At 43.5% G+C, this 25,106-nt stretch overlaps 1 long non-coding RNA gene across 1 annotated transcript in view; it reads left to right on the forward strand.

The window, feature by feature from the left end:
- Nucleotides 1–554: 554 nt before the first annotated feature.
- The window catches only part of LOC114808246, a 58,895-nt gene continuing 34,343 nt past the window's right edge, over nucleotides 555–25,106 (forward strand). The window contains exon 1 of the long non-coding RNA XR_003756094.2: nucleotides 555–699. This is a non-coding gene — a long non-coding RNA (uncharacterized LOC114808246). The remainder of the gene's footprint in view (nucleotides 700–25,106) is intronic.

Consider the following 25,106-nt stretch of genomic DNA (forward strand, 5'->3'; position numbering starts at 1 on the left):
ACAAGATAGTTCTGAACGTTTACAGATCCTGAATAGTGATAGGATTTGGGGAGTTAATGATTTGTAATCTGTTTATGAAGGTGGGAAAAGATTAATCTTAGAAATAATGTTTGGTTTTCAGTAGCTAATCTGTACATCTAGGAAGAAAGAGCAATTAGTAAGAAAGAAGGAAGAAGGTCTTAAATCTGGGTCTGTGGTTTGTCTCTAGCAGATAAAGCTCAACAATTTTAGTTCATTCTTACTAGAAACCGCTGTGAGGCATTTTGTGTTTGAGGCTTTATTTGGACTATTTCAGTATCTGAAGCACCAAAGATACTCTTGATTTCATTAAATTGCTCTTTGTTATAATGGTACTATACAGCTATCCTTCAGGTTTGAAGATAATGCTACTGATGGTAGGATTTTATCTGTGTATGTGGTGTAGCTGAAAAGGCTACACATGTAATGCCTTCCTCATTGTGTGCTCATAATAGGTGTCCTTTCCTGTGCTGATTCGTTTTGCTATTTTGGAACGATGACAAAAATTCTAAATCAAAATGACTAAAGTCAGAATATCAGAAAACACAACTTCTCATTTTGATGGAAGAAATCAAAAATTAAAATCAACCCCACCTAAAATTATGGAAAAGGGGAAATCAGTGTGACAAACGCTGTCTAAAAAGAATCACTGAAATGTCAAAGCTCAAAGGATCAATCGAGGTAAATATTTATTTGACTTTGGTTTATCATCTTTTATTATATTTTGACTGTTTTTTTCCCCTCTGCATAGCCCTGGCTACTTGCCTGAGAGGAGAGGTCAGAGTTCAGACTCCTTGTATTGATGAAATGAGAGAAGGAAGATTGGAGTCATTCGTATTTATTAAGCGCTTACTGTGAGCAGAGCACTGTTTTAGGGAGAGTATAATATAACAATAAACAGGCACATTCCCCACCCAGTTCCACCAGAATAACAGAGATGATGGCCCTCATGTCATGTCAGCCAAGGGGGAAAAAAACATTATTTTTGCCCCCTTGATATCAGCCCTGGACTGCAGAGGGCAGCAGCAAGTTTTGCTATGCCAACGAGAAAGGGAGGATTGCCAGCGGCTCTTTTTTTGACTGCTCTTTCAGCATGTAAGGAGGAGCCTAAAGTGCCTCTCCTTCCTCTACAAGGTGTGCCATTTAAAGTCAGCCTTCGCGGGAGCCTGCTTGCTGTGCACCCACGCCCTTTCCTTCTTCAGAAATGATCCCAAAAGGAATGGGAAAGTGGAAGTCCATAGCTTCTCAAGCTAGGCATCAGAAGAGATTGGCAGGGCACACCTTCCCAAGAGACCCTGGACCCAAATCAATTAATCAATAATATTTACTGAATGCCTGCAAAGGGCAATCGATTATATTATTGAGTGCTTACTGTGTGCAGAGCATCATACTAAGATCTTGGGAGAGTACAATATAACAGTACTGGTAGACAAGACAACAGAGTTGGTAGATAAAATCCCAGCCCACAAGAAGCTTATGGTCTAGATGGGGAAATGGAGTAAATTATGTGTATGTTCATAAGTCCTTTGGGGGTGACAGTGGGGTGAATATCACGTGCGCAAAGTGTACAAATCCAAGTGCGAGGGTGACACAGAAGAGAATGGGAGGCGAGGAAATTAGGGTTTAGTTTGGGAAGGCCTCTTGGAGGAGACATAATTTTAATAAGAGTTTGAAGATGGTGGTGGTCTGTTGGATATCAAAGGGGAGGGAACTGCAAGCCAGTGACATGATGTGGGTGAGGGGTCAGCGGTGAGGTAGACAAGATCAAGGTACACTGAGTAGTTTGGTGTTAGAGGAGAGAAGTGAGAGTGTTGGGTTGCAGTAGGGAATCAGTGAGGTAAGAAGATAGAAGGGGCAAGGTGATCAAGTGTTTTAAAGCCAATGGTAAGGAACACCAAACTAAACACTTGGGAGAGTATAATAGATGTAGGTCTGTGTTGATTCAGAGGGGAATGGTAACAGTTGAGGATTTGTGAGGTGAGGAGGGGCATATGCAGAGCGACATTCCAGAAAGGTGATCTGTCAGGCAGAATGAAGTACAGACTGGAGAGGGGAGCTAGAGTTAGCAAAATGTTCTGGAGAAAAATCTGACAGGATTTAGCAACAAACAATGTAAGAGGGAAGAATCAAGGATAATGCCAAGACTGCAGTCTGTGGACAGGGAGGATGGAGGTGTGGTAAACAGTGACTGGAAAGTTAGGAGGAGGAAAGGATTTAGAGGGGGAAGATTAAAGAGTTCAGTTTTAGACAAACGGAGTGGAAATTGCTGGGGAAACACCCATGTGAATACTCCCGCTAACTAAAGGAAATGTGAGATTACAGATGTGGAGAGAGGTCTGGAGATAGCCAGGTACATTTGGGAGTTATTTGCAAAGAGGGAGTAGCTGAGTCACTGGAGCAGATGAGCTCCCTAAGGGAGTGAGTATACTCCCTAAGGGAGTAGGGGGCCCAGAAGAGACCTTTGTGGGCCACCCATAGTTAGGGGAGAAAGAAGGAATAGAATCCAGAAAATAAAAAAGGACCATGAGAGAGAGACCAGAGAGCTAAGTGGATATCAGGAGGGAACTATTTTGGTGAAATCAAGATTAGACAGTATTTCCTGGACAAGGGAGTGGTCCACAGTGTTAAAGGCAGCTAAGTAGGAGATTTAGGATAGAGATCATTAGATTTGGCAAGGATTTGATGACCTTGAAGAGCACAGCCTCAGTGGAGTAAAAAGGGCAGAAACCAGATTGTAGTGGGTCAGCAAGGAAGTCGGAGGAGAAGAAGTGGGCAGGAATGGAGCAGGGAAATGGGGCAATAGATGGAGAGTGCATTGGGCTCCAGAGAAGGCTTTTTTAAGTATGAGACTGTTTGAAGGCAGAGGGGAAGGAGAATTTCAGAGAGTGAGCTGCCCACCCACCATGCCTGTCCAGCTACGCCAGAGCACAGTAGGGAGAAGATGAAGTGGTAGCATATTTTCAACTTTAAGATCACTGGAAAGACTGTGGCTGTTATGTTTGTTGTGGCTGTTGGCCTCCGGACAGCCCTGCCTGGACAGCGAGGAGCCTGAAAATGGCTCTCAACCACAATATTTTGCAGCTCTTTTTGTATTTTTGGTTGGACTTGTATTTTTATGTTGCTAGGTCTTTAGTATGACAATCTTTCCTCATAAGCCTATGACTAACTTCCCTCCCCTCCCTGAAAGCTGTGAGTTCCCTCCCGGACAACCAGAAACCATGTCTAATTTATCCTGGATTATAGTCTTTCCCCAGAACTTAGTACAGTTCTCTGCAAACAGTCCGTGGCTCAGTGGAAAGAGCCCGGACTTGGGAGTCAGAGGTCATGGGTTCGAATCCCGTCTCTGCCCCTTGTCAGCTGTGTGACTGTGGGCAAGTCACTTCACTTCTCTGTGCCTCAGTTCCCTCATCTATAAAATGGGGATGAAGACTGTGAGCCTCACGTGGGACAACCTCATTCCCCTGTATCTACCCCAGCACTTAGAACAGTGCTCTGCACGTAGTAAGCGCTTAGCAAATACCAACATTATTATTATTATTACTCTCCTTGTGGGCTGGGAAAATGTCTTCCAACCCTGTCGTACTGTACTCTCCCAAGCATGTAGGACACTGCTCTGCCCACAGTAAGAGTTCAAAGTTACCTTTGACTAAATGAATGATTTTAGCAGCCACTTAATAAATACCATTAAATGAATGGCCATAGAGAACTTTCGACAATCAGCTTTTGGTATGAGATTCATTATTTTCACTGACTAGTGTTTTCAGGGCTTGGCACTGTCTTCAATTCAGCTATTTGCTATCCCATTTTACCTGAAACCTCCATTCTACTAAAAGCAAAGTCAGGTCAAGCTGGTCTTTTGCCCACTGTCGCCTCCCAACAGGTGACAGCCATAACTCATCGTTTGAAGCTATGCTTCACTGAATTGTTAAAAATTGGCCCCATTTGTTTCCAGAGCAAATCCTGCAGCTCACTATCTAGCTATGCTGGGTTGCAAGGAGCACAGGTTTGATGCTGGTGAGCCTGACTATATTCTAGTATCTCGCTGTTTGAGTCCCCAGGTATAATAAATTAGCCACAATCAAATAACTAATGGTTTAACATTGACACATCTAGTGTTTCATCAACAAATGAAGAGTAGATCAAACTAAACATCGAGCCCCACCTTAATAAGGTTTTTCAACAATTGAGTTTTGTGACAATCAAATGTCAACTTCTGACTTGATCAAACTTACTTATCAATGTTTCATTATTGATTTTGGACAATCTGTCACATTTAAAGTTTTTTTCTGGTAAAAGGGGGGCCTTGCACTCTAGCTCCTATTTCATTTCCATTAAGCAAACCACTATATGGCAGAGTGCTTTGCTCCATTCTGAGCATCTTTTCCCTGCATATGAGCACACAATGTATTTATTTTTATAGATCCTTTCAGAAAGAACATTTTATCATGATAAGTAAAACACACAGAAAACACTTACCCGAGTTGGGTTTAATAGCCCTTAGACTGGCAGAAAGGGAAGCAAGAAAGAAAAGGGAAACAGCAATCCAAGCTGAAATTTAAAAGTGGTTGTGTTATAGATGAGCATTCACAGTGGGCTGAGAAGTAGAAAATGATCAGAGAAGGAAATGGTGAGCAAGAACGGTGGTTGATGTGGGTCTCAAAAAAAGGGAAAAGTTTGATTATTTAGTTATGAAAAGGATTAGATACGGTTGTGTTAGAAGCTGGTATGAAAAGGAAAGAAAAAAAGCAAAGTTATAGCAGCATGGGGAAAAAACATCAGTAATCATTTAATTATTTTTAGTAAGTCCATGCCTATAATGGAACTAAATTAACCAATAATCATATTCCATCATTACATTTACTTCTCTAGGCGTATCGACAGCTATTTGTAATGACCACGCAAACTGATGCTGCAGTTACTGTTTCCTATGAGCTGCTGCTAAGATATAACTGTATATGTCATTTATTAGGAAAATTCAATAATGTCATTTTAGTGCGTTGGCCTTATTGGGTTAGAGTCTGAGGACTGTAGGCAAACTTGTTAGTATTGGTTCCTAGCCAACATTATGTCCAATGTTACTATAAAAGTCATATACCGCTGTGCTGTTAGTACTGCATTTATGGTAACGCTAATCCTAATCATATCACCAAATTCCGTTTATGAGCTGCTGCGAAATAAGAAGAGTATTTCATTTTCCAAATATTGCTAGGGAAAGAAGCAGAAGATCATAAGACTGGGCTGTGGGTACAGTCAGCTGAAGTTTAGAAGAGCAAAATGTGGAAGATTTAATGAATTTTGGCAAAGTTTCTAAAGTCAAAACCATTAGGTGTTGTTTATCCAGAGCTCAAATAAGTACCTTAGAAGATTGATAATGATTTCCATAAGCGAACAGAGAGCCTTAATCGGTCGGACCAAATGGTTTGCCCCGTAAAATTGGACCCCAAGGCAGGACACATACATAGGACAAATCTAAGAACAAGCAGAACAATTTTCATGGTTTCTGAATATAATAGTAGCAGTGATATCTAATTAAAATATTGGAATTTGTTACTAGAATTTACACTAACAACTCAGTGCATAAAGGCCGGAAAAACATTCAACTGAGGCTATGGTGACAAATAAACAACCTATTTGGACAAGGGCTTCTGGTTGGCCTGAGAGCCACCTAATTCACTGCTGCTGTCCATTGGTGCTGGCTACTCTGTGCACCCATCCTATTTCTAGCATGCCAGAACTCTGTGACTCTCTAGGGCAGGGTAGACTGAGTGAAGAGCCTGGAGCATGGAGGGTTGACACAAATAATTACAGCCCATTGAATTCTCATTGGCCCCTCCTCCTAGGAGAGGTAAATCAAATCTCAGAGCCCAAGGGTGTGTGAAAGATCATCTGGTTTAGCGCCCTATTCCCAGATGAATGATAAAACCATCTGGGATGGAGGGTCATCTCCAAGATTTCTGGGGACGGAAATACCGTCTCTTTCCTTGGTAGTCCGTTCCAGTGTTTTAATCACCCAGATAGTCAAGAAATTCATAATTCTGTCCAATCCAAATCTCTCCTGCTCTAACCATTCCTTCTCATTCAGGCCTCACCGAAGAACTGGTCAGCAACTTTCACACAAAAACCCTTTGTTTTCTTAGTATCATATATTAAATCTCGCCTGAGCTTCCTCTTTTCCAGGCCTAACAACTCAATTCCTCTAACCTTTCCTCGCTAGACTTATTTTTTATCCCCTCAATCACGTTTGAGTGCTTACTGTGTGCAGGGCACTGTACTGAGCGCTAGGGAGAGTATAATATAACAGAATAGGTGAACATGTTTCCTGCCCACAAACATTTTGTTTTCTCTAGACCCTCTCCAGTATCTCCACCATTTTAAGTAGGTAACAAAACTAGACACTGTACAACCAGGGCCTGACTAACGTAAAGTTCATTGAAGGAAGAATCCCTGGCTAGTGTATGTCATTCTCTCTTTAATACATTCCAATACTATGTTGCCTTTTATCATTATAGCATTTCATTGCTCCCGCCTGTTCGACCTGTATTTGCATATGACCCCCAGCTCATCTTCTGTCGTTCTTGGTCTAGCCAGTCTATCCTCATCCTCACGGGAAGCAGCGTGGCTCAGTGGAAAAGAGCCTGGGCTTCGGAGTCAGAGGTCATGAGTTCGACTCCCGGCTCTGCCACTTGTCAGCTGTGTGACTGTGGGCAAGTCACTTAACTTCTCTGTGCCTCAGTTCCCTCATCTGTAAAATGGGGATTAACTGTGAGCCTCACGTGGGACAACCTGATTACCCTGTATCTCCCCCAGCGCTTAGAATAGTGCTCGGCACATAGTAAGCGCTTAACAAATACCAACATTATTATTATTCATCTAACATTAGTTGGAGGAAGACAGAGAGAATTAGAGAAGGGGCAGGGCATAAAGACAAGCAGAGGAAAAGGAGGAGAGAAAGGAGTGGGGAAAAGAAGGAGAAAGAAGAGGAAGAAGAGAAGGGAGAAATAAGATAAAGGAGAGAAAAAAGAAAGGATGAAGAGAAAGAAGAGCCAGGGGAAAGGGTAGCCTTACGGTATTTTTGTTGCCACTGCCTAAACTGTGGTGGCGTCGGCAGTCTAGCCCAAGATGGGCCAGAATAGCCACAGAGGGAAGAGGAGATGGAGAAAACATCTGGAGGGTAGCGTTCAGTATTCCTGCCTCTATTTCACTACAAGGAGCAGTGACGACAGTGCTGGTGGCGGCTACAGCTGCAGCTGTTTAAACGCCCGGCCTCTGAACATGTTGGAAAAGGACTCTTGAGAACAGCTGGCCCAGAAACTGCACCAGAAACTCCCATCGTGCACTACCCGAAAACAGGCCCGAAAATCTGCAGTGGGCATAGCAGCAGTAACCGCAGTTGCCACTGAAGTGGCAGAGAGTGGGTAGCCTCCTCTTTATTTGTGATGCTCTATGTGTGTGAGGTCCCTGTCTGATTAGGGTCCTGCTTTAGGCTTCAGGTTGGATGGACTCCCCAAATTTATAACTATCCTACCTTATGCAGACCAGCTGGTCATATTATTCCAAGCCAGCTGAGCACCCAATTAACAGCAGTACAGTTGAGATCATACTTTTCTGACCTAACGACTTCAGTCTGCTGCTAGGATCATTTTTCTCAATCATCTCTCTGCACATGTCTCTCCACTCTTCCATTCCCCATTGCCTCAAGCAGGAACTCCTGCCCATTGGCTTTAAGGCAGTCAATTAGCTCTCTACTCACTACTTACCTGCTCTCTTCTACTACACGCCAGGTTGTGTTTCATTCCTTTTAAGGATCACCCTCTCAATAAACCTCATTCCTGCCTCACATCTTCCTCCTTCCTGAAACTCCCTCCACCTCCGAATCAGCAAGAACTCAGCTTCCCCCATCTTCAAAGTCTTCCAGTAATTCCATCTCCTCCAGGAGGCTTTCTCTGACAAGTTTTTCTGCTCACATTCTCCTAGCTAGCAGCGCAGCACTTTTGCACCATCTCAGCTCTGATGAACTCATAACCTCCCATTGAATTTTTTGTACATATCCTTTTACATATCTCCTCCCTGGTCTCCCAAACTCCAGTCTCTCCCCTCTCCACTTTTGTACTTCACACCGCTCCATGCATCAATGTCTCGAATCATCTCTCAGCCCACATTTCTCCTCTCCTCAAAACCTTTCACTGGTTCCCTGTGTCCATTGGTTTCAAGGCTCTCTAGTTCTACCTCACTCTCAGCTGCCCTGCCTCTGTCTCCTCACTCCTACAGCTCTGGCTTGAAATCCCCTCCCTTCCATCAGAAAGACCACAGTTTTCCCTCCTAAAATCTCTCCTCTTCCAACAAGCTTGCCCCAATTAATTTCCCATCACCCTAAGCCATATCATCCCTCCATCCACCTCTAACACTATGAACTTATTTACACCCTCCTTAGCGCTCATGCATATCTTTATTATTGATCTCCTTAGTTGTAAATATTTTTATGATTGCTTCTTCCATTGGAATGTAAGCTCCTTGTGGGCAGAGAACATGCCGCTTCTTTATCTATACTTCCCAAATGCCTAGCACAGCGCATCAAATCAAGTGGGACCCCAGTAAATGCTGCTACTACTACTAAACAGTCTACTTGAGCACCTCTGCCTCCTGTCATAAATATTTCACATCCACCTGCCCTGTTAGATCGTCAGTTTCTTGAGGGCAGGGATCATATCTTCTTACTCTACCATACTCTCCCAAGCCCTCAGTAGAGTGGTCTATACACAATAGGTGTTCAATAAACGCTATTGACTGATCAATGGAAATACTTCCTCATTTAGAATTTCTTAAATATACTAAGATGCAAACCATCAAGGTCTGATGATTCAAATGCATTTCGTTGTTTGATATTCAATTTCTTTCCTATTCTTCCCTCTTCATAGTTGATCTTTTCCATAAAGATAAAATTCAACACACATTTAAGAACCTCTACATTTGCAGTCATCTACTTGCTTTGCCTTTCCTTTCCATCAGGAATATGACATGTTCTCTGTTCCACTTGTGTCTAATATAATTGAAAACTTTTTTACTACTTTCTATGCTTAATGTTAGATGCAGTGTTTCTCAGCCTATAGCTTTTTGATTCTTGTCCCTACACAGTATTGCTAATTATTTATATATACCTCTTTGGTAATGTGACCTTATATCCATTTTTGCCACTTTCTCGTTTGCCTTGCAGGTCTCTGTGTAAGTCTGAGTTTAGCCAGCTCAACGTCTTACAACTCTTCCTGTCCCTAAACAATAAAATAGCTTGTCCTGGGGACTGAAAATTGTTTTTATGAAGTACGGTCATCTTTTATGAACTCCTTTGCCTTAAAGGCTTCATTCCATTGGGTCCCTCCTACAAGCACCCCAAGACTATCAACACCTGCTTGTTGTTTTTGTCCTTGCTGATATCTCTCCTTTGGGTCCTGATGACAAGCATTTTCACCAAGGTTTCAATTCACTTGAAATTCCTGACTTTTTTGCATTCTATCATAATTCACTATAATTTCCCATCTTGCATCTCACGCAGGCAGAACGCCCACTGATGTAAACTGAGAGATTTCCATTTTGTTAAATCCAAAAACCAATCTTGCCACACTGCATTCACTCTTCCCCTTGAACTGACAACCTTTCTTTTTTTACTTCATGTACACCATCTGGTCTTCGTAAACCCTAGGGCTTCCAAACCCAGGAAACACCACTGTGGAAACTTTGCTGAAATGGAGGGTGGGCAGTCTAGAGTTTAGTTTCCCTGTATTAATCAATCAACAGTGTTTATTGAGTACCTTTGGTGTGTAGCGCTTGGGAGATTACAATAGCAGTAGAAAATATAATCCCTGCCCTCAAAGAGTTTACAATCTCATGGGGGAGAAAAAGAATGGAAAAAGGGAAAGGTGAATAAATAAGTGCTTAAATGGAGGAGTAGAGTTAGAAAGTAGGGGAGATTGTGGCAGTTTCGACCAAGGACGGCTTTGTCTGAAGTGGTGTGGAGTCCAAGGACTGTTCCCTCCCAAGAGTAGTGACTGCTACTTGTTGATAGATTACTGTTGTTTTTGTTGAATTTACCTTGTTACCTTACCTTGTTACCTTGACACCCATGGCCCTTGCCTTCATCAGTTGTTTCAGACATTTTGCTCCCTCCTCAAACCCCCTATCACCCTGTCATAAGGGAAGAAAATCAATCAATTGTATTTATCGAGTGCTTACTGTATGCAGAGCATTGTGTACTAAGCACTTGGGAGAGTATTCATTCACTTAATAGTATTTATTGAACACTTACTACATGCAGAGCACTGTGCTAAGTGCTTGGAACGTACAATTCGGCATCAGATAAAGACAATACCTGCCCATTGACAGGCTTCCAGTCTAGTCGGGGGAGACAGACAAACAAAAACAAGACAACTTAATAGCATTAAATAGAATCAAGGGGATGTACACCTCATTAACAAAATTAATTAGGTAATAAAAATATATACAAATGAGCACAGTGCTGAGAGGAGGGTAAGGGAGAGGGGGAGGAGCAGAGGGAAAGCCGGGAAAGGGGGCTTAGCTGAGGGGATGTGAAGGGGTGGCAGAGAGGCAGCAGAGGGAGCAGAGGGAAAAGGGGAAGGTCAGTCTGGGAAGGTCTCTTGGAGGAGGTGAGCTCTCGGTAGGCCTTTGAAGAGGGGAAGAGAGTTAGTTTGGCAAAAGTGAGGAGGGAGGGCATTCCAGGACAGCGGAAGGACTTGGGCCAGGGGTCGACGGTGGGATAGGCGAGAACGGGGGACGGTGAGGAGGTGAGCAGCAGAGGAGTGGAGCGAGCGAGGTGGGCAGCAGAAAGAGAGAAGGGAGGAGAGGTAGGAGGAAGCAAGGTGATGGAGAGCCTTGAAGCCTAGAGTGAAAAGTTTTTGTTTCGTACGGAGGTTGATAGGCAACCACTGGAGGTTTTTAAGGAGGGGAGTGACATGCCCAGAGTGTTTCTGCAGGACGATGATCCAGGCAGCGGAATGAAGAATAGACTGGAGCAGGGAGAGACAGGAGGAAGGGAGATCAGAGAGAAGGCTGACACAATAATCCAGCCATGATATTATGAGAGCCTGTACCAGTAAGATAGCTGTTTGGATGGAGAAGAAAGGGCGGAAAGGATGGAGAGTACAATACAACAGAGTTGGTAGACATTCCCTGCCCACAGTGAGCTTTCAGTCTAGTGGGGGAGACAGACATTAACATAAATAAAATATTATTACTAGGTGGCAGGTATAGACCCCTATATACACTGAACAGTATTCTTGTACCTAGATCTCCCAAGGGTAAACAATTTAGACCTTGGAAGCTACAAGGAGGAGGATAACCTTCCTCCACCCCATTCTTTTATTCCTTGCTCCAACCAAGAGTGAATAATGATAATAATAATAATGATGGTATTTGTTAAGCGCTTACTACATCCCAAGCTCTGTTCTCAGCACTGGGGTAGATACAAGGTAATCAGGCTTTCCCACGTGGGGCTCACAGTTATAATCCTCATTTTACAGATCAGGTAACTCAGGCACAGAGAAGTTAAGTGACTTGCCCAAAGTCACACAGCTGACAAGTGGCAGGGCCGGGATTAGAACCCACTACCTCTGTCTCCCAAGCCCGTGCTCTTTCCACTAAGCCGAGCTGCTTTCACTAATCAATCCTTGGGCAACAACAATCTGGACTTCCATGCTCTCCACAATCCCCCAGGGCATTTCTCTCAGGAGCACTGGGAAGTTTGTTGAAGGGTGACAAGAGGGAGACTTATTTCCCTGGGTAGAATATCTGGGAGCACATTCACCCCTAACTTTTTGCCCTCTGTTTGCCCTTACCATAACCCAGTAGCATGAAATCACAGCTATGATTTTATTTTGTGCATTTGTCTGTGTTCTGTTTTAAGGTTTCATCATTCCTCTTGTGTCTGCCACCCAGTCCCTCATCCCCACGTACACTCTTAGACTATGAGTCCCCCAGAAGGACAAGGACCACATCTAGTTCCCACCTGTGCATCTTCTCCCAGTTCTTAGCACAGTGCTCTGCACACAGTAAGCACTTAATACTGTTACCACTGCTATAATCCATCACCGACCTACCCAGGACCCTGCACTTCCCAAATAGGGTAGAAGGAGGGTTATATGAAGACTTTGATGAATTTGAGGCAGAGGAAGTCTGGTGGGGGCGGGGTGGACCCACCTCAAAATTCCCCCTCACGCCCACCCCTGGCCCATGACTGTCTGAAAGGGGCACCTGTGTGCTTCCCACACACCCACTTCCCTGCCCTCCCCCCCCCCCCCCCCCCCCCCCCGGGGTTATCTTTAACTCAGCAGATGAGGGGGAAGGCTATGCTGTCAGGAAGGACACAGGGAGCTCCCTTTGGGAGGTGGATCCAGGGCAATCTGCCTCTTTTCTCCAGCAATTAAAGCAGCCCTGGATGGAAGAATTCTCTCACCCCCTAGGAAGTCCAGGAAGGGAAGCCTCCATGAGCTTATGACAGCTTTTCTTCCTGCCTGCATGGGGGAAAATGAGGCATAATGTTAGAGCCAATAAACCACTCTGAAGCCCTTTGGATTACGCACAAAGTGAATGACAGTATCATAAGGATGGGCCATGAGCCAAAAGTCCTGAATTTTAGTTCTAGCTATGCCACTGAAAGGCTGGGAGTTCACTACAACTCCTTGCCTTCTGGTAAAGTGGGTATTAAAATACCTCTCGCCTGCTGCTCCTCCTCCCTTTGAACCTTGTGAACATTAACAAGGAGCTCTCAGCTCCACAGCAAGGCTTACCTAAGCACAAATATTCCCCCATATTAGGAGGTTAGCACCTCAGCTTACCTTGTCTTGCTGGGTCATTTACTTAACATAAACTCTAAATCCCAGCATTTGAAGGATCAGAATCCCCTTCCGCACAGCTGCCTCTAACCTGCCTTCAGACAGAAAGCAGCTTCTCTCCACCAGCTTCCTGTTAATGTTGATTCCCTGGTCTCCTGACCTGATCTTTTCAGCTGGGGTGGTTTGTGCCCTCTTCTTCAAGCAGTACACTTCCCCTCCTGCTCACTAGTATCCCTCTGAGGCCTCTCCTAATGGAATTTACTTTCTAGGTTTAACTCCTATGATGAAGAGGTGCTGTAAAAATAAGCATTATTATTACACTTACGTAAATGTGAGTTAGTGTGATTGTTCCTGCATGATTAGACAAGCTGGGTCTATTTTTGTAACCATTTTTCCTGGTTTTGTAAAGCTGCCAATACTCTCTTTTTACTTGCCATAGAGTTCTTTTCAAAGCTGCTACATTGTCCCCAGATGATAATACAAAGAATAACACTGTATCCTTCTCCTATCAGTTGCCTCAAGAGGCATCCTCAGATGTTCATCCCTTTCCTTCCAAGAGGAGAAGAGAGCATCCCTAGGTAGCACCCAACTGTAGTAGCCATCACTGTTGTCACTAACAACGCTTCTGTCTTGTGGATGAATCCAAAGGGTTGGAGGGAGGGGCTGGTGTGGTGTGATCTGTGGAGATGAGACTAAATGGATTTTCCTGGTTAGCACCAGGAACTCTCTTTTTCTGCGATTTGAAATAAATATAGAAACTATAGGCCAGTGAGCACATTCTGTAAGCATGAGCTACAGTAAGGTCATCGTATGGTTAGCAATACATTTACACATGCCAAGCTTCTCCCCCTCTAAACCATGAGCTCACTGTGGGCAGGGAATGTGTCTGCTGTTGAATTATACTCTCCCAAGCACTTAATACAGTGCTTTGCACACAGCATGCGAGCTGTACCTCATTCTTATCTTTCTCACTGCCGACCCCTCACCCACGTCCTGCCTCTGGACTGAAACGCTCTCCCTCCTCAAATTGGATAGACAATTACTCTCCTCTGCTTCAAAGTTTTATTGAAGGCACATCTCCTCCAAGAGGCCTTCCTTTCCTCTTCTCCAATTCCCTTCTGCATCGCCCTGACTTGTTCCCTTTATTCATCCCCCGTCCCGGCCCCAAAGCTCTTATGTACATATCTGTAATTTATTTATGCATATTAATATCTGTCTCCCCCTCTAGACTGTAAGCTCATTGTGGGCAGGGAATGTGTCTGTTTATGGTTACATTGTACTCTCCCAAGTGTTTAGTACAGTGCTCATCACATAGTAAGTGCTCAATAAATGATTGAATGAATGATTGACTACACATCAATGAAAAATGATAATAGTCTGGCATCAGAAATTTCCACCACAGGTCACCGCTGAGGGTTAAATATTCTACTGTGGTTGCGAAGCCGAGCAAGCAACATGAGTTCTAATCCCAGCCCCACCACTTGGCTGCGTGTGACCTTGGGAAAGGAACTTCACTTCTCTGCGCCTCAGCTTGTTCATCTGTAAAAGAGAGATTAAATATCTGTCCTCCCTTTCTCTTAGACCATGAGCCCTATGTGAGATAGAGACTATGTCTGATCTGATCGTATTGTACCTATTCCAGCACTTATTACAATGCTTGGCACCCAAAAAACACTTAACAAATGCCACAATTATTATTATTAGTATTATAATTGGTGCCTAAGAAACAGCAGCTGGCTCTCCCTATCCTGCACTTAGCTCTGGAAAAGCAAATAATATTGCTGCAGTAACACCTTCTTTCTACTAGAGTTAACAGGCAGGCAATAACCATCAGAATCTCCTCTCAGCAGAGAGTGGTCTCCTTAGTAACGCAGGCTCAAGCAGCATCCCTTTTTCTGCCCTAAGTGTTGAGGGGTTCTCAATGCCCCTTGTTCTGATCTTAATAATAATGATGGTATTTGTGAAGTGCTTACTATGTGACAGGCACTGTTCTAAGTGCTTGGTTACTCCCCTCACTCTAATCGGCTCAAGCTGGACTCCTGCCCATTCACTCCGCAGCCCGCAGGGCAGGGTTGGACCCACAGTACCTTTGGGGAAGAGGGAAAGATTAGAGGAGCTGCCCCTTCCCAGATGTGCACTCAGTAAACTTACCATAATGAGACCCAAGAGACCCCTGCAACATCCATTTGTTATTTTAAAAATTTATGATCCAATCAAATCTCATTTTAACACACACCATTGTAACAAGCTATTCATTTAAAGAGCCTTTTACATGTCCTTTTGTAATACTGTATGTATTTCCAAAGTAGTGTATGTTTCAGTAATGGTGATACTTGTTAAGCACTTACTGTGCACCAAGAACTGTACTGAGTACTGGGGTAGATTAAAGATAATCAGGTCAGACACCATCCCTGTCCTATTTAACACTCACAGACTTAGTAGAAGGGCGAACAGGCACTGAATCCCCATTTTATAGATGAGGAAATTGAGCCACAGAGAAGTTGAGTGACTGGTCCAAGGTCACACAGCAGTTAAGCAGTGGAGCCAGGATTAGAACCCAGGCCCTCTGGCTCCCAGGTCTGTCCTCTGTCCTCCAGGCCATGCTGCTTCTCTGTCACAACATACCAGATTTTATATTGTTTCAAAATTTTAAAAATAAGATTAATAAAAACAAACCTAGAGTGCTCTACAGGTCCCAAAAATGACAGTTTACAGTTCATAAAAATCCTAGATGGTAAAATACAAGCCCACCACTGCTTTCAGGCTCAGTTTGTGAGCCTCTGAATCCTACCCATTGGTCCTGAACACTCTAAATTGTCCCTGTAATCTGCTTGATTAGAGGGCTTTTTCTTTTTCTCCCAGGACTTTGAGTTTCCACTGGAAAGGAGGGAAGGAAGGAGGGCTTTGGGAGAATAGGGGAGATGAGAGAGAGCACCAGGGCAGAGTTCAGACCAGACCAGAACAGAAATCTGTAGGATGTGGAAATCTAATTTGGGAGTAGAGCTGAGGGAAGGAGGAGAGATGAGTTCTTGAATTTTAAATGTTTGTTACTTTGAAATTTGTGCTATTAAGAAAGAATGAAATGTGTGTGGGCATTGGAAAATATTCTCTTTACTCGAATGGAAATGTCCTATAGTTTTCAGCCCCCAGATCCTTCCCTGGCACTGGCTCCACAGGTAGGGCAGCCATCTTGACCAAGAATGAGGGAGCTGGCCCAGCTTCTTCTGAACCAGGCAGGGATTGGTTTAGTAAGCACTGAATTAACTTGTTTTCTTTTCTATTCAGCCTCTTAGTCGGCTGGGTCCCATGCTAAATTTTAAATTGGGCATGAAGAGTTTCACAGGACAGGCTCTAATGAAGACCCAGTGAAATGTAGACAAACATAGGCACACACACAGACAGAGCTAACCGTTGCCAACCATGGGAGTTAGTTTCCTGAATGTATCTGTGACTAGAAAAACCAAAAACAGTAAGGCCCACAGGGGTTAGAGTCTGCCCGGCTTCTACCACACGAGGTAAAATTCAAGAATGTTTGTGGAAAAGAAACAAACTCTAAGGTACTCTAAGGCATTTTCAAGTAAGCTGCACAACGACCTACTACCTTCAGTGCCAGAATTACATTATACTTCTCTATGAGTTTATCAGTGGTCATCATCGATCTCCATCAATGGTATTTATTGAGTGCTCACTGTGTGCAGAGCCCTGTACTTGGTAGAGTGCAATACAACAGAGTTGGTAAACACTATCAACAGGGAAGTGAAATTGTAATTGTTTCAAGGTCATTGTTGCCAGTAAACAATGCAATCCAGGTAGCAGAGGTAGAGAGTGAGTGAAAGTACAATCAGAAGTCGTAGGTACCTACAGAATGTGATGCACTGTACTAGCACTTGGGGAAATAGGTCAGAAGCAAAAACCTGTTCCCTGCCCCCAAACAGTTTACAATCTAATAGACTTGTAATGTCTAATATTTTAATCCAAAGTCGTGGTTGACCATTTTTACTCAAAACTGTACAGCATAATAGCCAAAATGGTATTACAAAAGATTGAGCATGGGTTCTCAAGTTGGGAAAACCACAGTCGGTAACAGAAACCTGTGCTTAAACACACAGACACACAAACACACACAGACACACACACACTTATATATGTGCATAAATGTCTCGCCTTGAAGATTACACTAGTGATGTAATCACTATACATATTAATGCAAGTGTGGCTAAAAAGCCTGAGGGGTGTCTGACAATCCCTTCCACACTGCGCACAAATAAAAATCATTCCCTTCGCTGTGTTCTTGCATTAGCTATTGGCATTGCGTCGTGCTATTTTCAATTCTGCTTCTTAGTATCACTATTTTCCCCAAATCTCTGCTCAAAAAGAACCCTGTTTCTTGATTAACTCATGCTCAGCTGGCTAGTCTTTTGCTATTATCTTCCAATATTTCCCCGTTTCAATCTAGGTTGCGCTTGACTGTTTCTGCCTGTCAGTCTCTCCAAATATTTGCTGGGCTTCTCGATTAGGCTTCCTATTTCTTTGGAGCATGTACTGCCTAGGAAGCAGAATTCATTGACAGCTTTTGGTTCCATATCATCAATAAAAATCTTTCACTGTGATTAGATGTTCCACAGTACAGACAGGCACATAACTTCTATATTCTTCAGGCCGGTTGTTCAATCTGCAGAGCGGGCCACTGGAGCACAGTCATCAGCATAGAATAGTTTCTACCTGAATGGAATAAAAGCCAGAGGGAAGTCCAGAATAAAGAGAAGACAAAATAAACTCAATTATGTTTCTAAGACCGTGAACACATTTTGGCTTTCATTCCCACATTCTGGGGTCTACAGCAGTAAAGTTAGGCAGGGATGGATTCCCGTGGCAGGACTTGAATGTTTTCTCTGAACCCTCCTATCGGGAGCATCCTGTATCCAGGACCAAGTAACACCCCTGTGGCCTCAAGGCTATTCAGTTTGGGGCTGCCTTCCAGTGCCACCCCCATCCTTCTTCCCTCCCCATCCCTGTTATCTTGCTCCAGCGCCACCCCTCATCTCCCTCCCCCAACGCCGGTCCCCATCAGCTCACTCCCACCCAACCTCTCTCCACCCTTCGTGCCGTCCCCTCCCCGCAGGCCTCCCCCACAGCCTCAGCCAAGTGCAGCCTGTGGAACCCTCGCTTCACTGTGGGAAAAAATTTCCCTTCATCACTGACCTGTTACTGACCTAGTCGCTGCTCCTCCTCGCCATCACTGAAACTTGGTTCTCTCCAGATGACACTGTCTCCCCTGCCTCTCCCTCTAGAGGGGGGCCTCATTTTCTTCCACTCCCCCAGATTCACCAGGAAAGGGGGAAGGAATCGGCTTCCTTCTCCCTCCGCAAAGCCGATTTTGTGACATTCCACTTCCCCCATCCCTCTCTTTCCCTTCCTCTGAAGCCCTATCGTCCGCCTCTACCACCCACTCCAAATACTAGTCCCGGCCATTGATTGATTAACTGATTGACAGACCACCGCTCTCCCCACCTTCAAAGTCTTGCTAAACTCACATCTTCTCCAAGAGTCCTTCCTTGACTATGCCCTCATTTCTCCTACTCTCTCTCCCTTCCGTATCACCTATGCTCTTGGATCTGTACACTTTAAGCACTTCATATTCATTCCACTTTCAGCCCCACAGTGTTTGTGTATATATCTGCAATTTATTTTCATCTCTGTCTCTCCTTCCAAAGTGTAAGCTCCTTGTGGGCAGGAAATGTGTCTAAAACCTCTGTTGTACTTAGTACAGTGCTCTGCACAAAGTACTGCTCAATAAATACCATTGACTCATTGAATGCTAATAATGAAATAATGTGTTTGGCATTTCACCACCTGGAAAAGCTTAATATCATCTGCACATTTGAAAATTTCACCATATACTCTCTCCTCCAGATCTTTTATGAGAAAGATAAAGTCCAGCCAAGCAACAATCCCTGAGGGAAAATTATTTGCACTTTTCCATAAAAAAAAAATCTATGTCCCTCTAGTCTTTGTTTCCTTTTAGGCAGTTTTCTAGTCTCATAATGACTCTTTTTTTTAAAGCCTTTTGTGCAGAACCTGGTCTAAGATCTTTTGAAAATCTAAATACATTATGTCCACTAGTGTCCCTCCAACAACCTTAATATTGATCCTTTCTAAGGCATTTGCCTGGTCACTAGCTTTTCCACAATTTTTTGAGCCTCTATCATAGTGATGATAAAAATGGATATTTCATACTACACATAACACCATTCACTATTCCCTGGTGAAAATCAGGGCATTTGGAGGGGTCATGTTTGATATCGCCATTACTCAAGAAACCCAGCCTTAACCATTTTTGTCTGTTTTCTCTTCCAGTTAAATAACTCCTCAATAATTATACTGAGAAAACCCCCACTTTAAATGCAAAAGTAAATGAAATAAATGTGTTGTGATCCAAATCACCTATTGAGTTATGAAATATCAGAGCTCTGTGAGATGATGAGAACACTCACCCAGAAAGAGGAATGGCATAAGTTACATCCAATCCAGCCAGTAAAAATCAACATCGGCTGACCCGATTATCTTGTATCCACCATAGCGCCTAATATAGTAATTGGCACATAGTAAGCACTTAACAAATACTACATCAGTGAGGGAAACTGATTTCCTAATAAAGGACAGCTCACAGAGAGATCTTCAGATCTTCAGATTTCCTACCAGCTTTCCAACCATTCACTTTTCTTGGGCCTCCTTAATCTCCCCAAAGGCATTAGCGACCTTCCAATGACCTTACTTCTAAATCTAAACAAAAATTGCTAGGCCCCAATCATCAATACATATGTCCCCCAAAGTGACAAATACAGATGAAGAGGAAAGACTTTATATCGATCTGGTCCAACTCTCAGAAGCAGTACCAACATGTGATGAGCTGATAGTCATGGAAGATTATTTTATGGTATTTGTTTTAGAGTTTACTTTGTGTCAAACTCTGTTGGAAGCGCTGAGGTAGGTAAAAGATTTCAGATCATGGGCTAGCAGTGTTACCACAATGTGGAGAAAAGTAATCAGAACACAGAGATTAGGAAGGCTCAAAAGCAGTGGCCTACTTCGGGCATCACACTTTAAAACGGACCCAGAGGAACTGGAGAGGGTCCAGAGAAAAAGAGCAAAAAGATGATTTAAGGGTTGGGAAAATAGGTTCTATGAAAAAAGATCATAAGCAGCATGGCCTAGTGGATAGAGCACGAGCCTGGGAGTCATAAGGAAGGACCTGGGTTCTAATCCCAGCTCTGCCATTTGTCTGCTGGGCAAGTCACTTCACTTCTCTGTGCTTCCCTGCCCACAAGAAGCTTATGCTTTAAAGGGAAGGACAGGCATAAAGATACATACAGACAACTTTGAAGACGGAAAGGGCTGTGGTCTGGTGGATTTGAAGGGAGAAGGAATTCCAGGCAGGGGAAGAAAGTGAGGAAATGGCTGGGGACAGGAGAATAAAGAGCAAAGTACATGGAAAGAACAGTTAACTTGGGAGGAGAAAAAAGTGTGAGCAGTGTGGTCACAGGCCTAGGAGTCAGAAGACCTGAGTTCTAATCCCAGGAGGAAGGAATAACTACTTCTCTTCCAGAAGGTGATATTTAAGGCATTCTTTGAGTGATGGAAGGGAGAGAGCTTGCTTAGCCAGCCATGAAGCGGAGAAAGGTAATCATATTCCTCCTGAAAGGGAGGTTCAATTCGATGCATCCAAAATAATTTAATAATTATATCCTTCCCGAAAGGGGAAGTTCAATTCATCTTGTGGAATAAATTTCAGCCTTTCTGTCTCTCTCTCTCGCCGTGCCGATTCCTGAATGAACCCGTCCCCGGTCGATGGGTGACGGGGGGAGGGCAGGCATTGAACCCCCATTTTACAGATGAGAAAACTGAGGCACAGAAATGTCGTGACTTGCCCATGGTCACACAGCAGGCAAAGTAGCAGAACTGGGATTAGAATCTAGGTCCTATGACTTCCAGGTCCTTATTCTTTCCACTAGGCCATACTGCTTCCCAAGCTTGACCCAGACTTTTCAACAGCTAGCCCATGCCTACAAAATGGCAAGGGTTTGAACCCTACTAAGCTAGACAATGGCTTAGTGGACTCCAGGAAGAATAGCAAGTTTCTCAGCGAGTTAGGAGGAAATCCCCATTATAGAAACTGCAGTCATGCCAGAGAGCAGCCCCCTTCCCATGTGGAGCTCCTGTTAAAGTCATCAAGGCCTATTGGCCCAGTGGGGGAGATATTGGGAGGAGGAAGAAGGCCACATTCAAGTGAGCAAAGACAGCAAATGTGGCATTCCTCTTTATTTCTGAGCAACCTTTCCAGGAAAGCAATGAGTCAGTAATCTATGTTTCCAGGTGCAATTGGAATACTTTTTGAGCTAAGGAAAAGTACCTGTGCTCTCACCACAGTCCACTCTGTCAAACTCGTGCTTTTCGAATGAAACAATGAAAAGGGATGGCAAGAATGTCAGCCTGTTTTGTTCCGTCAAATAATACCTCCAAATATTCCTATTCAAGCAGTCAACCAGCCAATTTCAGAGAACCGACGATACTCATGCTTTCTTGAATCCAGAATGCACATATGCATATGTGATCCTGTGATTAGTGTTTTTTAAGCTACCAGCAGGCCTCTTTTAACCAGTGGGAAAGAGTGAGGTGCAGAACTGAAGAAAAGCAAAGGGTAAGCCGTAGAGCTGAGCGTGAAAAGCAGAGGTGAATTCAGGGGTGATAGTGAAGCATTTCAGAGTGACTGCGGATAACCTGCATTTCTAGATGTAATCATTTTCAGTCTCTTCAGTGATTGATGTGAACACACTTGCAGATATTTTGAACTCCAAAACTACAACCGCAGAGCCAATGTTCAATCACAATACTGAGGTTCTGTTCTCCATAAGCCGCTACAGATGCCAAGCTCAAAGTTTCAAAACACAGACCCCTTGTAAGATTTCCTCACTGAAAGAAAAAAAAAAGCACCACAGAAACTTTCTGGTACTTACAGATAATTCAAAATAGGCAAATGGGTTTGGGGTCAGTTTCATAAATGAATTCCCATCTGTGATGTGCTCCACCAATTTTTATCCCAAATATCCCAAACAGTAATTATATAAGAAACAATGTAACTAAAAATTGGGGTTTAAAATAGCAAAGTCCTTTCAACTGTGGAGTTCTAAAAACAGTCTAATACATCTTGTCCAAAAATTTTGGCAATAGAAGAGGTTTAGCTGTGTAAAGAGCTAAAAGTCCAAAAAAAAAGCTAATATCTTCAAGACATAAATCCCATTAGGAAAGAATTAGCTATTGAATTGTCAAGGCATAGTTAGTTCTCATTTAGTATCCTATTGCTCTTTCCCTCCCTCCTTCCTTCCCTCCCTCAGGATCCAGTCATAAACCCCTTCACATGCTCCTAAATTGGGGCAGAGGTCCCAGTTTAACCCTGATCATGCTGTGGTTTCACTTTTTAGTCCTATATTTTTTTTATGGACATTTGTAATTGAGGGTCTGAACTGTTCTTTTCCTACCTGGGTTTCTTTATAGGCCAAATGTTTTGGATTAGATGTGATTTTTTTTTTCTTTTTGCTGCAAAATTCAGATAGGAATGGATCTGCAACTGCACCGAGGAGGCAGTAATAGACATGCGTCTGAAGACAGGAACTGAATAGATCTTGGTCTTTGTTACGATTTTACCCTCCTGTATCTAGAGGTTCATAGCCGATATCTGTTCAAGCCTAATGTACCCATTAGGTAGGGGAGGGAGGATTCACAGAGAGCTGAAGTGACACCCTTCACCACACACTGGTAAGAGCCAGAAAGGCTGGGCTTCATCAGGAAGGTCGTAAAGAACAAAGCAAAAAGGCATAGTTTGGCCGCTCTTTAAAACCATGGTACACCCACACCTGGGATACTGTGTGAGTTCTTGTCGCCACCTCTCAGGAAGGGCATATGGTATTACTATTCATTCAATAGTATTTATTGAGCGCTCACTATGTGCAGAGCGCTTGGAATGTACACTTTGGCAACAGATGGAGACAATCCCTGCCCAATGAGGGGCTCACAGTCTACTAGCACTACTCATGTGTTTAGTTCAATGCTCTGCACACAGTAAACAATCAATAAAACACCACTGATTACTGGAAAAGGTACAGAGGAGGGCACTCAAGATATGGGGGGAGCGGAGAAACTATCTTGTGAGGACAGACGGAAATTGTTAGAGTTCCTTACGGGCGGGCCTTGGGGATATGACGGACCTGACTGAAGTTTACAGAGTCCTGAAATATGTGAAACCCAGAAGCGCTGTTATCCAAATCCCACAACATCAGGGTGAGGGGACAACCCTTGAAGCTTAAAGGTGGCAGGTACAAAACAAATCAAAGGGGTGATTTCTTCACACGGAGGGTAGGAAACCTATAGAATTTGTGATCAAAGGAAAATGTGCAGGCTGAAAATATCGTAGATTCAAGAGGGGTTTAGGTAAATCTATGGAAAGGGGGGGGTCTAGAATGGGTTACTTGAGGGAAGGTGGAGGATAGAGAAGACAGAGATTAGAAATGTTAAGTAGTACATCCCGGAATGTTAGGCTGAATGACAAAGAGGGTTTCCTCCAAGCATCCCGTTGCTTCTGTCTGAGAAAAGATATTGGGCTGGAAGGACCATTGATTTTACCTAGACCATAAGCTCATTGTGGTCAGGGAATGTGTCTTCTAAATCTGTTATATTGTATTCTCCCAAGCACTTAGTACAGTGCTCTGCACACAGTAAGCACTCAATAAATACCACTGACTGGCTGACTGATTATTGTCCTTGCCCAAGTTCTAATCCCCCTAACATGATTTTTTCTAAGATAGTTTTCTATAGACAACTCAGTTTTTGCTCCCAAATTACAAGGACAAACTCTCATTAAGGACCAACCTAATATTAGAAAGCTTGCCCCATCTAGACATGGTTCATATTTTTGTAGCTATGTACACGTCCTATCCTCCAGCCTGCCCCAAGGACCCTGATGTCAGCACTGGGTTTGATCCGATCATCTTGTCTCTATCACAGTGCTCAGCACAGTCGATGCTTGGCACATATTAACTCTTAATAAATTCCACATTTAATGAATCAAACTAGCAATCAAGCAATGACAGCTTTCCTTTTCTCTTTTCCTTTCTCAAGCTCTGTTACCCTCCACCCCATCTCACTGTCTCCCCGCAAGCTCTCTGAGACCTCAGTTTTCATGTACTCCTTTCCTTTCACAGCAGTGAATGCAGCCTGGAAATTCCCAAAACAACTGTAATATTTTTTATCACGTCTACTAAATATTAACAGCCCAAAGAACTATGAAGTTTTATTTTGGCCACTGGAGGGCTCCCATATTTTTTTCCTGTGAAAGCAACAAAACTGCATCCATCACCAGCAAAACAAATACATTTGAGGTTCCCTTACAGTGTGAGCATAGGGTGTTGTCTTATTCTTAGGACAAAAGGCTATTAATGAAGATTTTTACCTTTGTTCCATCCAAAAACCGTGAAAAGAACACAAACTTGCTAATACTGGTAAAGCCCACTCACTCTTTTTTGTTCTTCTCAGGAAAACCTTCTATCTGTTTTTCTTAATTGCTTAGTACAGTGCAGTGGACCCAGTGGGTCCTCAGTCTATTACTACTCTTCTTATTATTCGATTCTCCCACCTATGACCTCTCGTTCACAGTGTTAGTGACATTTTCTGTAGCCCAGGCCTGCGCTCTATCCACTAGGCCATGCTGCTTCTCTAAGGTCCTTTTGGGCAGGGAACGTGTCAACCAACTGTGTTATACTGGGAAGCAGCGTGGCTCAGTGGAAAGAGCCTGGGCTTCGGAGTCAGAGGTCATGGGTTCGACTCCCAGCTCTGCCACTTGTCAGCTGTGCGACTGTGGGCAAGTCACTTAACTTCTCTGTGCCTCAGTTACCTCATCTGTAAAATGGGGATTAACTGTGAGCCTCACGTGGGACAACCTGATGACCTTGTATCTCCCCCAGTGCTTAGAACAGTGCTCTGCATGGAGTAAGCGCTTAACAAATACCAACGTTATTATTATTATTATTACTGTACTCTCCCAAGCACTTAGAACAGTGCTCTGTACACAGTAAGCACTTAATAATTAATAATTAATTGACTGATAAAGAAGATCCTGCCAGTAGCAGCAACAGCAATTCTTCCAACTAAAGTGCAACAAGAGGGGAAGGGCAGCCTCTCAGTATCTCGTCCTCCTTT

Source organism: Ornithorhynchus anatinus, chromosome X5 (assembly GCF_004115215.2).
Source record: "Ornithorhynchus anatinus isolate Pmale09 chromosome X5, mOrnAna1.pri.v4, whole genome shotgun sequence".
Taxonomy (NCBI): Eukaryota; Metazoa; Chordata; class Mammalia; order Monotremata; family Ornithorhynchidae; genus Ornithorhynchus; species Ornithorhynchus anatinus.